This window comes from Crocodylus porosus, unplaced genomic scaffold (assembly GCF_001723895.1).
Source record: "Crocodylus porosus isolate Cpor-Errol unplaced genomic scaffold, CroPor_comp1, whole genome shotgun sequence".
In the NCBI taxonomy this organism is placed as follows: Eukaryota; Metazoa; Chordata; order Crocodylia; family Crocodylidae; genus Crocodylus; species Crocodylus porosus.
The window spans coordinates 16,920,025-16,932,293 of NW_017728932.1; the positions used below are offsets into that span (position 1 = coordinate 16,920,025).

At 52.4% G+C, this 12,269-nt stretch overlaps 1 long non-coding RNA gene across 1 annotated transcript in view; it reads left to right on the forward strand.

Moving 5' to 3' along the window:
* Positions 1 to 12,269, forward strand: part of LOC109317237 — a 22,533-nt gene that overhangs the window by 1,284 nt on the left and 8,980 nt on the right. The window contains exon 2 of the long non-coding RNA XR_002103011.1: positions 1,622 to 1,712. This is a non-coding gene — a long non-coding RNA (uncharacterized LOC109317237). The remainder of the gene's footprint in view (positions 1 to 1,621; positions 1,713 to 12,269) is intronic.

Genomic DNA, 12,269 nt, shown 5'->3' on the forward strand with positions numbered 1-12,269 from the left:
AGATTTAGGCTAGATATCAGGAGGCGCGACTTCATGGTCAGGTCGGCTAGGATCTGGAACCAACTTCCAAGTGAAGTGGTGCTGGCTCCTACCCTGGGGGTCTTTAAGACAAGGCTTGACAATCACCTTGCCCGGGTCGTTTGACCCCAGTACTCTTTCCTGCCATGGCGGGGGGTCAGACTTGGTGATCTGCTCAGGTTCCTTCCGACCCCACTAACTACGAAACTATGAAACTAGGCACAGATTCCTGACCTGTCATAATTTTTTTTTTTTTTGGTATCAACAAGAGCAAAATGCTTTACTGTAACTGGCATGCTACGTGTTCATTAACGAGAATAAAAGTGTCGCGTCAGGCTGTATTCCTGTGTCAATCAGATATATGGTAATTGCATGAAATGAAGTGACACTGACCCCATTAGGCAAGCACGTTCTGTGTTGTCCACACCAATAACACAGTTTCCTCCTTCTCTGGAGCTTTTCATTTGATGAGAACACAGCCCACAATAGTCACATGAGCTAATTAAGCCTCATAACAGCCCTATGAGGAAGGCAGATATTAACAGTTTTTAAAAAAATGGGGAAACAGAAGCACAGAGAGGGGAAGTGACTTGCACAAGGTCATGCAGCGAGTCACTGTCAGAGGCACAAATGAAATCCAGGTTTCTGCTATCTTGTGCCCTGTTCTAGCCACAAGATGCCTGAACAAACCTGGGAAAGTGGTTGGCAGCGTGATTCAACAGCTTTCCCTTCCTAATGCATCCCCTGCCCCTCTTCCCTTACTGCTTCCAGCATTCAGAGGCCTCAAAAGTCCTAATTTGTAGGTTGCACTGATGGGCCTGCCCTGCAGGAATTTGTACAGTCCTCCTTTGAACCTGGTTAAATTATTGGCTTCAGCAACATCTTGTGGCACTTGATGATCGCCTGCTAGGCCATCCCTTCATTTTATTCCCTGTCTGTGCATCAGTGAAACTGGGGCAGCATCTTCCACTCTCCCCACCAGAGATTGCGTGATGGTGTTGTTTCTCAGGGACGTGTCTGCACACACAGATGATGAGACGCATGCTAATTTGATGTAGCCCCAAGTTGTTTCTTATGTCCTGATCCATTCAGGCGAACTCCTGCCCCCAGGCAGAATCCCACCTGGGTCTGGCTTTGTGGATCAGGTTACAGCAGGGGTGGGCAAAATGCAGTCCGTGGGCTGGATGTGGCCTGCCAGGCCAATCTATCTGGCCCACGGGGCCCCGCAAAAATGTAGAAAATTAATATTTATTTGCCCCAGGCTGCCTGTTATGCGGCCCTCGATGGCTGGCCAAAACTCAGTACGCGACCCTCCGCCTGAAATAACTGCCTGTCCCTGGGTTACAGGATCAGGGCCTTTGGCTGAAACCTCTGTGGGGCAAGGCCTGTAATCAGGAAAAATACAACAGAAAAAATAGCAAACAATACAGTATGTGTGTGTGTCTCCTGTGCAGCTTTGGCTCCAAACAAGCTTCTGGTAAGCCTAAACGCAGCCTGGCTCCTCAGCTCACTTCCATTCCATCCATTGGATTTCTTTGCTTGCTCGCACAGAGCCTGTGATAACAATTGACTATATCCAAGACAAACATTCACTGTTTTGCAGACCCATCAAGTGACACGGTGACCCATCTCATTTCAGTATGAGGAGAACGGAAGATAATTGCGGCATAGAAAGAATGGTCCTGTGGCGGTGAGTTTTATTCACGGTCTCTTTACTTTGACGGCTTGTAAGAGGCAGGGATTTCCAGCTTTAAGGGTGGAGAATTTTTGAGGCCCAGGCACTTGTTAGCCGGTTACTTATCTGAGACTCACCACCTCATTTCCAACAGGCCGGACAAGAACAACTTTCAGATTCTTTTGATCATCTCTGCGTCCGGGTTCTGCAGCCTGTCCTGTGAACCTCTCCTTTCCTCCCCGTGTACCCTTGCTGTGAGAGTGCTATTATGTTGGTCTCCCAAATGTCCTGACTGGTGGTGTTATGTGGGGATGTGCCATAGCGGGATGTATTGCTTATGCCATGTTTGTGTGTGTCATGTTAGAGCCGTTAACGTAATGGGCTGTGACTGCAGCCTGACAGGATGCGTCATGCTTAAATAAATCCACTCGGAGTTTCAAAGTAACCGGGTGTCTGCTAAATATTACAGTGCAGTCCAGGATATTCTCAGGATATCCTGTTCATAGTGGCCAAGCGCAGTGAGAATCCACTTGGCCCACTCCATAATGGCATGAGCAATACTGAAGAGGCTTTAGACTAGATGAGAAGGGTTGCAATGAACAGGAAAGGACTTTATCGCTCAGTGGGGTTGAGAAAGGAGTGGGTGGGTGGAAGCAGCTCAGGGAGACCCTTGCCACGTTGCAGAGTCCTGCAAGCAGAGGAGTGGAAAGGCTGAAGGTGACTAACACAATGACACTGGGAGGAAACTTGCTATAGTTATCCATCCTCCATCATTTTCTCTTTCCACCCTGCATCATTTGGGAACAAAGTGCTAGTGGCCATTGCTGCCAGCTGTCCATCCTGAACGGGAGCAAGGGTTGGGAGAAGAACAGACTCGCTGGCTGGGGAAGCTGAACATAACATGACTGCAGCGTGACCAACACCAAACTGTAGTGACATCTGATGCCTTCTTCATTTTCTTCCCCTTTTTGGTCTCGACCTCTCCCCAGACATAATCCGCCTTGTGCCCTTTGCACTGGGTTTCTCCGACTGTCCCGTCGTTCAGCCAGCAGAAGAGCGGTTCCCCTCTGGGGTCCTCTCACACCCGCGCTGTCCCTGCGCTCTCTCCACTTCAGTTCCCACGTCAGTTTTTCTGCCTCCACCCAAATTTCTCACACTTCCTGGTCAGCACTGCTGCTCTGCCAAGCCTGGGCCGTAATGAGCAGCTCCCTCGCGTGGCCCAGCCTGGAACTCTACCTCCATTTTAACTTTCCTCCGCGCAAAACACGTCATTTCACATGAGTGTAAGTGTGTTCCCAGGTAATGAATCCCACCCGCGGTGCTCCAAATAAACAAATGCCAAGGCTCCTCCTCCACCCCTGCACTGGCCCTTCTTGGACACACCGGGCTCCGTTTGTGGACAAGACTGCATGCCGAAAAGGCAGCTAGACTGCATACAGATCAACAGATCTGTTGCTAGTATCTCTGGCTACTGCAGCATGACTCACCCGTCAGTGCCTGTCAGCATCTACTGTGACCTTACCGAAAGCTCCAGCACCCTCCTGCTAGGAGGTGGGTTGCAGTCTAACGTGGAGACACCAAGTAGATAGGCAGGGGTAGGGAAGCTGCGAGGATGCGTGCATCCCAACCTCGGAGAGAAGGGGCTGGTCCCTAATTTTGGTACAGCCCTGACTGGCTAAGGAAGTAAACAGCTCCAGTGACTTTGCTATTTGGGCATGGTGGTGGGGGTGCTTCTGGGAGGCTGGCTGGCTGGAAGAGAGAGGTGCAGACGAGTAAAACCGGGCCGCAGCGAAGGCGAGTTCACTGGTGTCACTGTCTCTGTAGCTTAGATTAGCAAGGTGGTCACGAGACATCCAGCGTGAGGCAATGCGAGCTATAAATCGCGCGGTGCTAGTGCCCCGTGTACGGCCTCTGCACAGTGCCTCCTCCAGGATGCAGGGCAGCCCCTAATGAAAGTCCTTGGCTCTTCGGCCCTAGAGGCCAGGACTTGTGATGCCCAGACCATCGGCATCTCACCTGGTCCTGGCACGAAGGTGACTTTCATTCTCTAAAAGCAAAACGCTTGCACCGCCCGCAGCCACATGAAAGGGGGAATTCAGGTGGGGTCACGAGTGCAAATCAATGGCGTCTGGTCTGAGCAGTGCCTCTGAACGTGCGTGAGCATCTGCTCCTGTTTCCTATCGATGGTTTCTATACGTGGCCAGGCTCGCTGTGCCAGACCTGCAGCTTCCTCCGTAGGCAGCAACAGTCTATTCCCTGCCCAGCCTCCCAATTGCAGCCCTGCTTCAAAGACGCTCACTTCCCATTGGCTCCGGATGACCTACCAACAACAAGCCCGATGCCTGGCTCCCTGTCTCCAAGAGAACGGGAAGCTTAAGAAAACGGGCTCTTGAATGGATCAGCATGCAACCCAGACATTAGACAACAGCAGCCTCTTCTGCGGCGCTGGCTTGGAAACAGCAGCGTGGGAGCCTCCTGTGCTGGGATGGGTCACACGCCGAGCGCCAGAAGGGTGGCTCGGGCTCATCGTGGGGCAGCAGCCGAGGGCTGCGCTGGTCTTATTGCATCCATCTCACTTCTGCATTTTGGGTGCAGCTGGGCACTCCCCTGAGCCTAGCGCTCCCCTGCTGTAGGACTGCTCGATTGCCACCGGAGGTGTCCCTGCCAGCTGACCCGTCTCTTTAGGGGTCCCGACTGTCTTCGGGGACTGGGAGCACTGGCTTAGACTGTGGTGACCTTCAGCTGAAAGGGTTAATGCCACGTTGTCATGGTTTTCCCAGGCAGGGAAGTCAGTTCTCAGCTCCGTGTCTTTAACAGCTGGGAGGTGCTCGAGGGATTTATAGGCAGCCATTCACCTTAGCATCCTCATTCTAATACCAAAAAAAGGCTGGGATCAGAGCTGTGCCCAAGGCTCGGTGGCCCAAGCATGCCTGTGTCTCTTGCCAGCTGCACACAAGGGAGGGATGTCAGGCCTCAGGTCCAGCCCCTTTGACTCCACACGTGAATGTGCAGGTACCTGCATTCAGGGGGTTGACTGAGCGCAGCTCTCAGTGTAAGTCTAGAAGCGAGTCTCCCCTGAAGGTGTACCAAGATGCCTTGACAACTTTGTAGTTACAGCCTTATGGAGTTCGTAGACATGAGGGCTGGAAGGGACCTCGCAAGATCATCAGGTCCAGCCCCCTGCCCAAGGTAGCGCCCCAGCAAGATAAGCATCCTGCCCCTCCCCGTGAGCAGCCACTGGAGGCTGTTGCTACCTGTCAACAGCCCCAGTAAGATGTTTTGGCTGTCCTGGTCCAGGTCTAGGAGAGAGGAGTAGCAGTACTAACAAATCAGCGATGCATCGTGGGCAGCGACAGCCCCATCCGACCCCCTTGCAGCCATTCTCTACGGAGGTGCTGAGGCCTCAGCAGTCTGGAGAGAAGGACCAGGCTCTCCACAGCCGGGCAGGAAGGGCTAGCGTGGAAGGGGCGGAAAGCCCACCTGCTGCTCCCCTTGCTCCCTGCTGCCTGTATGTGCTGGCTCTGGCCTCAGCGCATGAAGTCGCATCCTTGGTTTTAGCATCTTAGAAGATTTTTTTTCCCTTCCTGTGACTGAAGACCGCTAGCCCCTGCACAAGTCTGGACTCAGTGCTACTGTGGCGGTAAAGCCAAACCTTGGCAGCCATCCTTCCTGCCTGCTTGCACAGCATGAGTCAGATTGCCGGCTGGGCTTTGTGCTGCAGACTGCACTCTCTAGAGGTGACACAGGACCATTACAGGGCTCTGCTCAGACACTCTCTGTGCGCTCCGAGTCTGCACAGTTGATGGGAGAGCTCTGACTGCGGCTGTGGGGCAAGCAGCCCAGGCTTCCTTCTTTAAGTCTGGTGTTTCCCAGGCCAAAACGTAGCCTGGGACACTGGGATTCCTCTCTCAAATCTCTCTCCATTGTATTTTCTAGCAAAGGGCCTGCAGTGTGGGGGTGGAAATAAGATGTCTTCATTAAATAATTGGCAAAGACGAGTGATGATCTGATGATTCCAGCAGTGCATTAATAGTGAGATAGCAGGCAGGGAGATGGAAAGGCGTAAGGACTGAGACAAGCTGATGAAAGATAGATAGATAATAAACTAGTAGTGCTTCGTGTCTGTCAAGGCCTACTATATGAAAATGCTGGTGCTCTGTGTAGGAGCTGACAGGTTATCCCTTCTCTCTATTTTGTCAGACGTTATTCTCACCACACAGTGGTTATTACTCTGTATGTGCGCTATCCCAGAGCAGAAGTGCTCAGGTGGGCCGGGAAAAGAATGCAATATGTGATTCAGTCCTCGATCTCAGGACCGTGCTTTGTGGTGGCCCAGGGGCCAGCAGAGCCCCCGAGCACCACGGTGCATTGAATCCAGAGACTCATGGTGCTGAGGCAGCATTGCTGGAGATAGCTCTGTGTCTGAAGTGCATCCTTGGACTCAGCAGGCCCCCAGGCCGGCTGTCATAGAGCCATAGACAATGAAGGTGGAAGGGAGCTCAGGAGGTCACGTCTAATCCAACCCCCTGCTCCAAGCAGGGCCAGCCCCAGCTGCATCATCCCAGCCAAGGTTTGTCAACCCGGGTCTTAAACACCTCCAAGGATGGAGATTGCACCATTTTTCTGTGTAACCTGTTCCAGTGCTTTACCATCTCCCTCATGAGAAAATTCCTCCTGATATGTAACCTAAACTTCCCTTGCTGCAGCTTGAGCCCATGGCTGCTTGTTCTGTCTTCTGCCACCATTGAGAACTGTCTAGCTCCAGGGTCCTTACTCTGCTGTTCTCCTTCCTTCCTTTCCTCAGGAGCTTGAACTTACTCATCTCCTGGTCGCTGCTGCCCAAGTTGCCATCTACTTCTGCACCCCCATCAGTTCTTCCCTGTTTGTGAGCCGCAGGTCAAGAAAAGCATGGCCCCTAATTATCCTCTCCAACACGTGCACCAGGAACTTGTCTACAACACTCCCCAAAACCTTTCTGAATCGCCTGTGCACTGCTGTATTGCCCTCCCAGCAGACATCAGGGTGACTGAAGTCCTCCATGAGAACCAGGGTCTGTGACTGGGAAACTTCCACAAGCTGTTTGAGGAAAGCCTCATCCACTCATCTTCCTGGTCTGGTGGTCTATAGCAGACCCACCACAACATCACCCTCGTTGATCTCCCCTCTTACCCTAACCCAGAGACTTTCAACAGGCCTACACCCAGTTTCGTACTGGAGCTCTGAGCAATCGTACAGCTCTTTTATATAAAGTGCAACTCCTCCTCCTCTTCCTCCCCTGCCTGTCCTTCCTGAGCAGTTTATACCGTTCTGCTTTGTTATAAAAGAAGACACACTAAAACAAACAGCCTGTCCATCACATATACCGGTTGTCAGTCAACCAAATGCTCCCTCTCAGTACTCAGAGCACCATAAACATTTCCTAGCGGTTGATTGACTTTTGTCGGCACAAAGGCTGCACCGCACGTAACGTGGAATTCCAACACCGTTAGATAAATGCCTCCGGAAGGGGCAGACCAGCTACGCCAACCTCTGCAGCAAACTGAAGCGCCCAGCACCATGCGGTGACTCTCTCTAAAGCAACTTTCTGCTCAGGAGTGAGTCTGCTTGCAACAGGCTGGCAGCGTTTGCTTGAAGCAGTCAGTCTGGTTATCAGGTGTGGATGCTACTGGGAAGCAGGTAGATGGGTTGGCCTGACTCTAAAAGGCAAGTAGCTTCTTACTCTAACCATACAGAAGGGAGACAGGAGTGCTTCCCTTAGGAACAAGGCTCTGACATGGACTGAGAACAAGGTCCTGAACAAGGACCCTAAGGAGTAGCAAAGCTGGGGGAGAAATTTTTAGCTGTGCTTCATGTTCCCTGATTCTTTCTGTCCATATTAATGAAAGCCAGGCCTGGCAGGTAGAGCAGGCTGACTATTATCTGAAGTATCCAGGCCACCCAGAGGGATGATTTTAAAGGAAGTAAATCTGGTAAAAGCTGAGCAGATAAAACCTTTCCAAGCCCCAGCTCGGTGAGATGGTGAGCCGGGTGCTGCAGACGGAGCGGGCCCCTGCTGCAGCAGCTTGAAGGCCAGCTTGTTTCCAGGTAAGGGAGTTGTCCCGAAAGAAATGAGAGCGCAAGACCTTTCCGTGCACCCGCTGCCACATGCTGGAGTCGTTCAGTTCCCCAAAATCTTGTGGAGGAGGGAAGGGGCCAGCGGTCCCTCATGCCTGGAAGGCAGAGGGAGGGGCTGGCTAACCCCATACAAAATGGAAGTGGAGGGGGAAGACAGTAGTGGTAAGGGGGGGGCTTCGTGGTTGGGGCAACTCCTGCATGTGCTCCCTTCTCCCACTCAGACCTGACTCATCCCCCCCTTGCTCCCTTTCACTCACACACACCCTGATTTCAACCATTTCCATTTCCTTGCTCTCCTTCCAGCCAGCTAGTCTTTCCTGTCCCGCCACTGTCATTGTCAGGCCCATGGCGCCAGCTCAGCTGTATTCAGTGCCTTTTGCTCCTTCCTCCTCTGGTTGCCCACTCTCTGCACCTGCTGCACACCCAACCGTGCTTGGCAGACGGCCCTCAAGCTCTTCCTTCTCCAGAGGGAACAGCCGTTTAAGCCAGCCACCCCGGTGCTTGATGCACGGCTGTTCAGGAGCTCCTTCCTGGATCACCCGGGCCCAGGAGCTGAGTCAGACTGGCGTGACGATACGTGCAAGATTCCTCCCTTTGCCTCCACAGTTACGTCACCACGTTTGCCTAGCGATTGCCAGCTCCTTGCAGCAACTGGCCTGATGCAAAGTAAGATGGGCAGAATCCTGTTGTGTGCCTCGCTGAGGCCCATTGCTTAGCAAGCCAGATGAGGGGCATGAATCTCATGGGTGAGCAGCCTCCTCTGCAGTCCCTTGGAGCAGCATAGGCTGAAGGATAGCATCACACAGCTCTGCAGAGCCTCTGCTCTTCCAAAGGAGTGACGGGGGAAAATGCAGCACTGATTCTGAAGGGACCATAAACCAGACCCTGGTACAAAAGGGGTAGGGACAGACGGTTCACGGACAAGTCACAAGCCAACCCCGTTCACAGTTAAAGCCCCCGCCGCACGCGCTGGGTGTGGAGCCTGTCAGCATCCTGAAGCTTACAGTACAGAGATATGCTTGGAATAGCTCCACAACTTTACAGCAGGGCTAAAAATAGTTTGCAGGTCAGCCTCCTTCTTGAAGGTAGCAGTGACATCAGCTGGAGAGCACTCTTGTTGCTGCTTGGTGTGGTTAGGCGATCTGGGCATGCAAAGGGGAAAGGGCTGTGGTTTAGTTAGCCAAAGGGGAGGTATGGAGGAGAAATCTGCTGAATACTGACAGATACAGGGACAGAGGCAGTGCAGCAGGATACAGCAGTGGAGAAGGGACGAGGTGTGGGGAAGGCTAAGTCCCCTCAAAATCCATGTCACTAGTAAAGGGGGCATTTTCCAGGAGCGTTTTGCTCTTCTGGTTTTATTCCCATGATGGCGTAACAGGGAGAAGGTGTCCCAGCTCCCCTCTGGGACCATCGGCAAGGGCAGCGTGTGTGGCTGTGTTGGCACGTGGGCCGTGGGTTATGTCGTGGCCCACCTGACATTCCTGAATGGGGGACACATCCCTCCACAGCTCCACCCTTGGTGTTGCGCTAGGCTGGCGGCATAACGGCATCTGTTTAAAGCGTTAAAACTTAGTTTGCTCTTTTAAGAAGGCTCCCTTCAATGGGATACTTTGAACTTATGCACTGACCTTCTGTTTAGCCTTACTCCGCCTGGGTCCCGGATGCAAAGGCCCTGAGTGTGAGTTAAATAAGTCCTGGCAGAGGGCTTGGACTAAGTGGGCCTAACAGCCTTTGAAGCTCATGCATAGCTGTGCCACGGTATTTGTTTTATCGGGTCACACTGTGTTGTAGTAAGATGAGATCTACCGCATGGAGCTGTAGCCTGGACTGAGATCGTACGGCTTAAGATCACAGCGCCCTGAAACAGGTGTTTGTGCTGGAGATCACAAACTCACCAGAACTCTTACATTGCCAGCCCTGGAGAGAATCACACCAGATCTAGGCGAGGAGGTATGAGACCCGGTGGCTGCCTCTTTCCTCTCAGCGCATTGAGCCCCACAGCCCTGCCGGCAGCTGTTGCAAACATCGTGAATTGGCTTCAGACTTCTGCCCTTTCCACCTCCCCAGTACCAGGCCTGTTATGATAATCTCCTGCAAGTTCCAGTTTCTCCTGAGTGCAGCTGAAGGCAGGCCGGTCCCGACGGATGCCAGGATGCAGCCTGCTTCCTTTCGCATGGTCTGAATGGCAAGTGGAGGAGAACAGCCCAGCCCAGCTCCTTGAAGAAAGCGCGCTGCTTCGGGAGTCTCACGAGCCCAGGGACGCCTGCTCCCTCTTCACAACAGACCTGTAGCAGGCCGAAGGAGGGAGCCTAATGGGGCTGTCTCATCTGCTAACAAGCCAGCAACAGCAGAAAAGCACATTACATAACTGGCCTTGGCTGTAAGGTGCAGTGCACTAGACTGTCTTCTGCATTCCCTCCGGGGCTCCCAGCATTAAAGAAACCCTCTTCCACTGAGCCTGGTGGGGGAAGGACTTCCTCTGTAGAGGGTGGTGCCTCCTCTGGCAGCCTGGGTTTGGGCCAGGCGTGGGGGATGCCGTCTTGCCCCTCTGTGCTGAGCTGCAGCCTTGATACACACTGCCATGGCACAGCAAGAAGAGAAGCCCTGGTGCAACACACATCTGCAGTATCTCTGTATAGTCTCTGTGCAGGAAAACAGGCCTCTTCAAGCCTGTGAGCACCCCGCACTGCCCAGAGACCACCTGGTTACTCAGACTGGGCCTGTTCATGCTCCTGCAAATTAAACTGATATCACCCAGGCTTAAACTGAACTAAGTGTCCAGGCAGCAAGTTGCGCTGGGTTTGCTAGATGGGCTTCATGTCACCCCGTCGTCAAACTGGTACATCGTGTGGGCAAAGGAAACTTAAATCCCTACTGCATTCCGCGCTGAAAGGTAGAAACGGACCCTTCTCCCTCAGCAAATACAAATCGGATCTCTTTGGGGGACACATACAAAGTCGTGGTTATTTGTTCATAATTGCAGCAGCCCCTCGAGGCCCTCATCGAGATCAGGGCTCTCAGCTGCTGTACCCAGAAATGTACCCAGACATGCTGTGCCCGGAAGGTCCCTAGCGGAGTATATCTGTAGCCTTAGGGGGTCTTCCCTGCCAGGCATAGAGCTGGCATAGCTGGTAGTTCTCTTAGAGCAAGTCAGCCCAGCAAAGGCAGCCCAGCTGGAGGAGAAGGAGACAAGTCTCACAGCAGTTTCCAGTTTCATCATGAGTCTCATGATATTTGGGATCTCGTTGGACCCCTTTCTCTTGGAATTAAAAGTTCCCCAGCTTTGATTTTTCTAAAGAAAGTAAATGCCTAGCCCTTGTGATTGCACAGGAAGGCTTGACAATGTGAAGCGAGGAAAGACTCAGAAATTGGAAGGGAAACAAATGGAGCCCAGTGTCTGTCATTTCAAGCCAAACTGTGATTTCTAAGCTGGTTTCCTGGTTTTGGCAACCTGGCTCCTGACTGTGAAGGTTGGGAATTGGCAAGCCTGAGTGTGTGCTGGCTCACGCAGCCTCAGCCAGTTATGATCTCAGTTGCAGGGATGGTTTCTGTCCTTACTGCAACCCCACTGTGCTGGTTAACACTATTTAAATCCTCACCTGGCTAATAAAGGAGAGTCTTTCTCCTCTAAGGCCTCCATGCACTGGTGCAGTGGGGGAGCAGGGGGAGAAGGAGACTTCCCACTGGGTAGGACGGCTATAGCTGCAACCATGCCAGTTCAAAACCAAGGCCTCTTCACAGTGATGATGTGATTGCAGCACATCTTGACCATTCCTTGCTTTCTGCGGCCCTTCCACCCAGGCACGGGCTGTTGCATGGGTTGTTCCAAAGGCTTAACGTCAGACTAGGGGCCCTGCTAAAATAAGGTAGAAACCAGCTCTAGAGTTATACATTTTCAAGCACTAACTCAATAGCTGGTTGGCTCATTTTAGATCTGGAGAGTCATTTTTATCAGGTGATAATTACTTTGCACATATGACCTGTCTAAATTTATTGCAGGATTCACCTGTTAATTGCATAATATATGTAACATGTAGCAGGGGCCTTATACATAGTACAGCTGCATTTGCTCTCCCCAGCAGAGCATGCAGCATGGATCTGTGGGCAGCAGAAGGGAACCGCCAAGGTGTCAGGGGAGGCTTGGAGTCTGGGCAGGCTGGGGCCACCAGCTCAGCCCTCTTGTCTTCCAGGGAGCTTTTCTAACTCAGGGTGCTCATGCTGCAGGGCGGGGAGGTTGTCTTGGAAGAACTTGTGCTCACTTCCTGAAGAGGCCACCACACAATGGCAAGAGATTACGTTTTGTTTGATGTTCTCAGATTTTATCTGGCTTCTCTCCCTCCCCTCTACCCTGAACTGCTCCAGGTAGTTAGCAAGGTCAATCAAAAGATATTAGGACACAGCTCTCACCATGGTCCACATCTTCCTAGGGGGTGAGAACCCCTCCCAACCCACTCACCAGCCT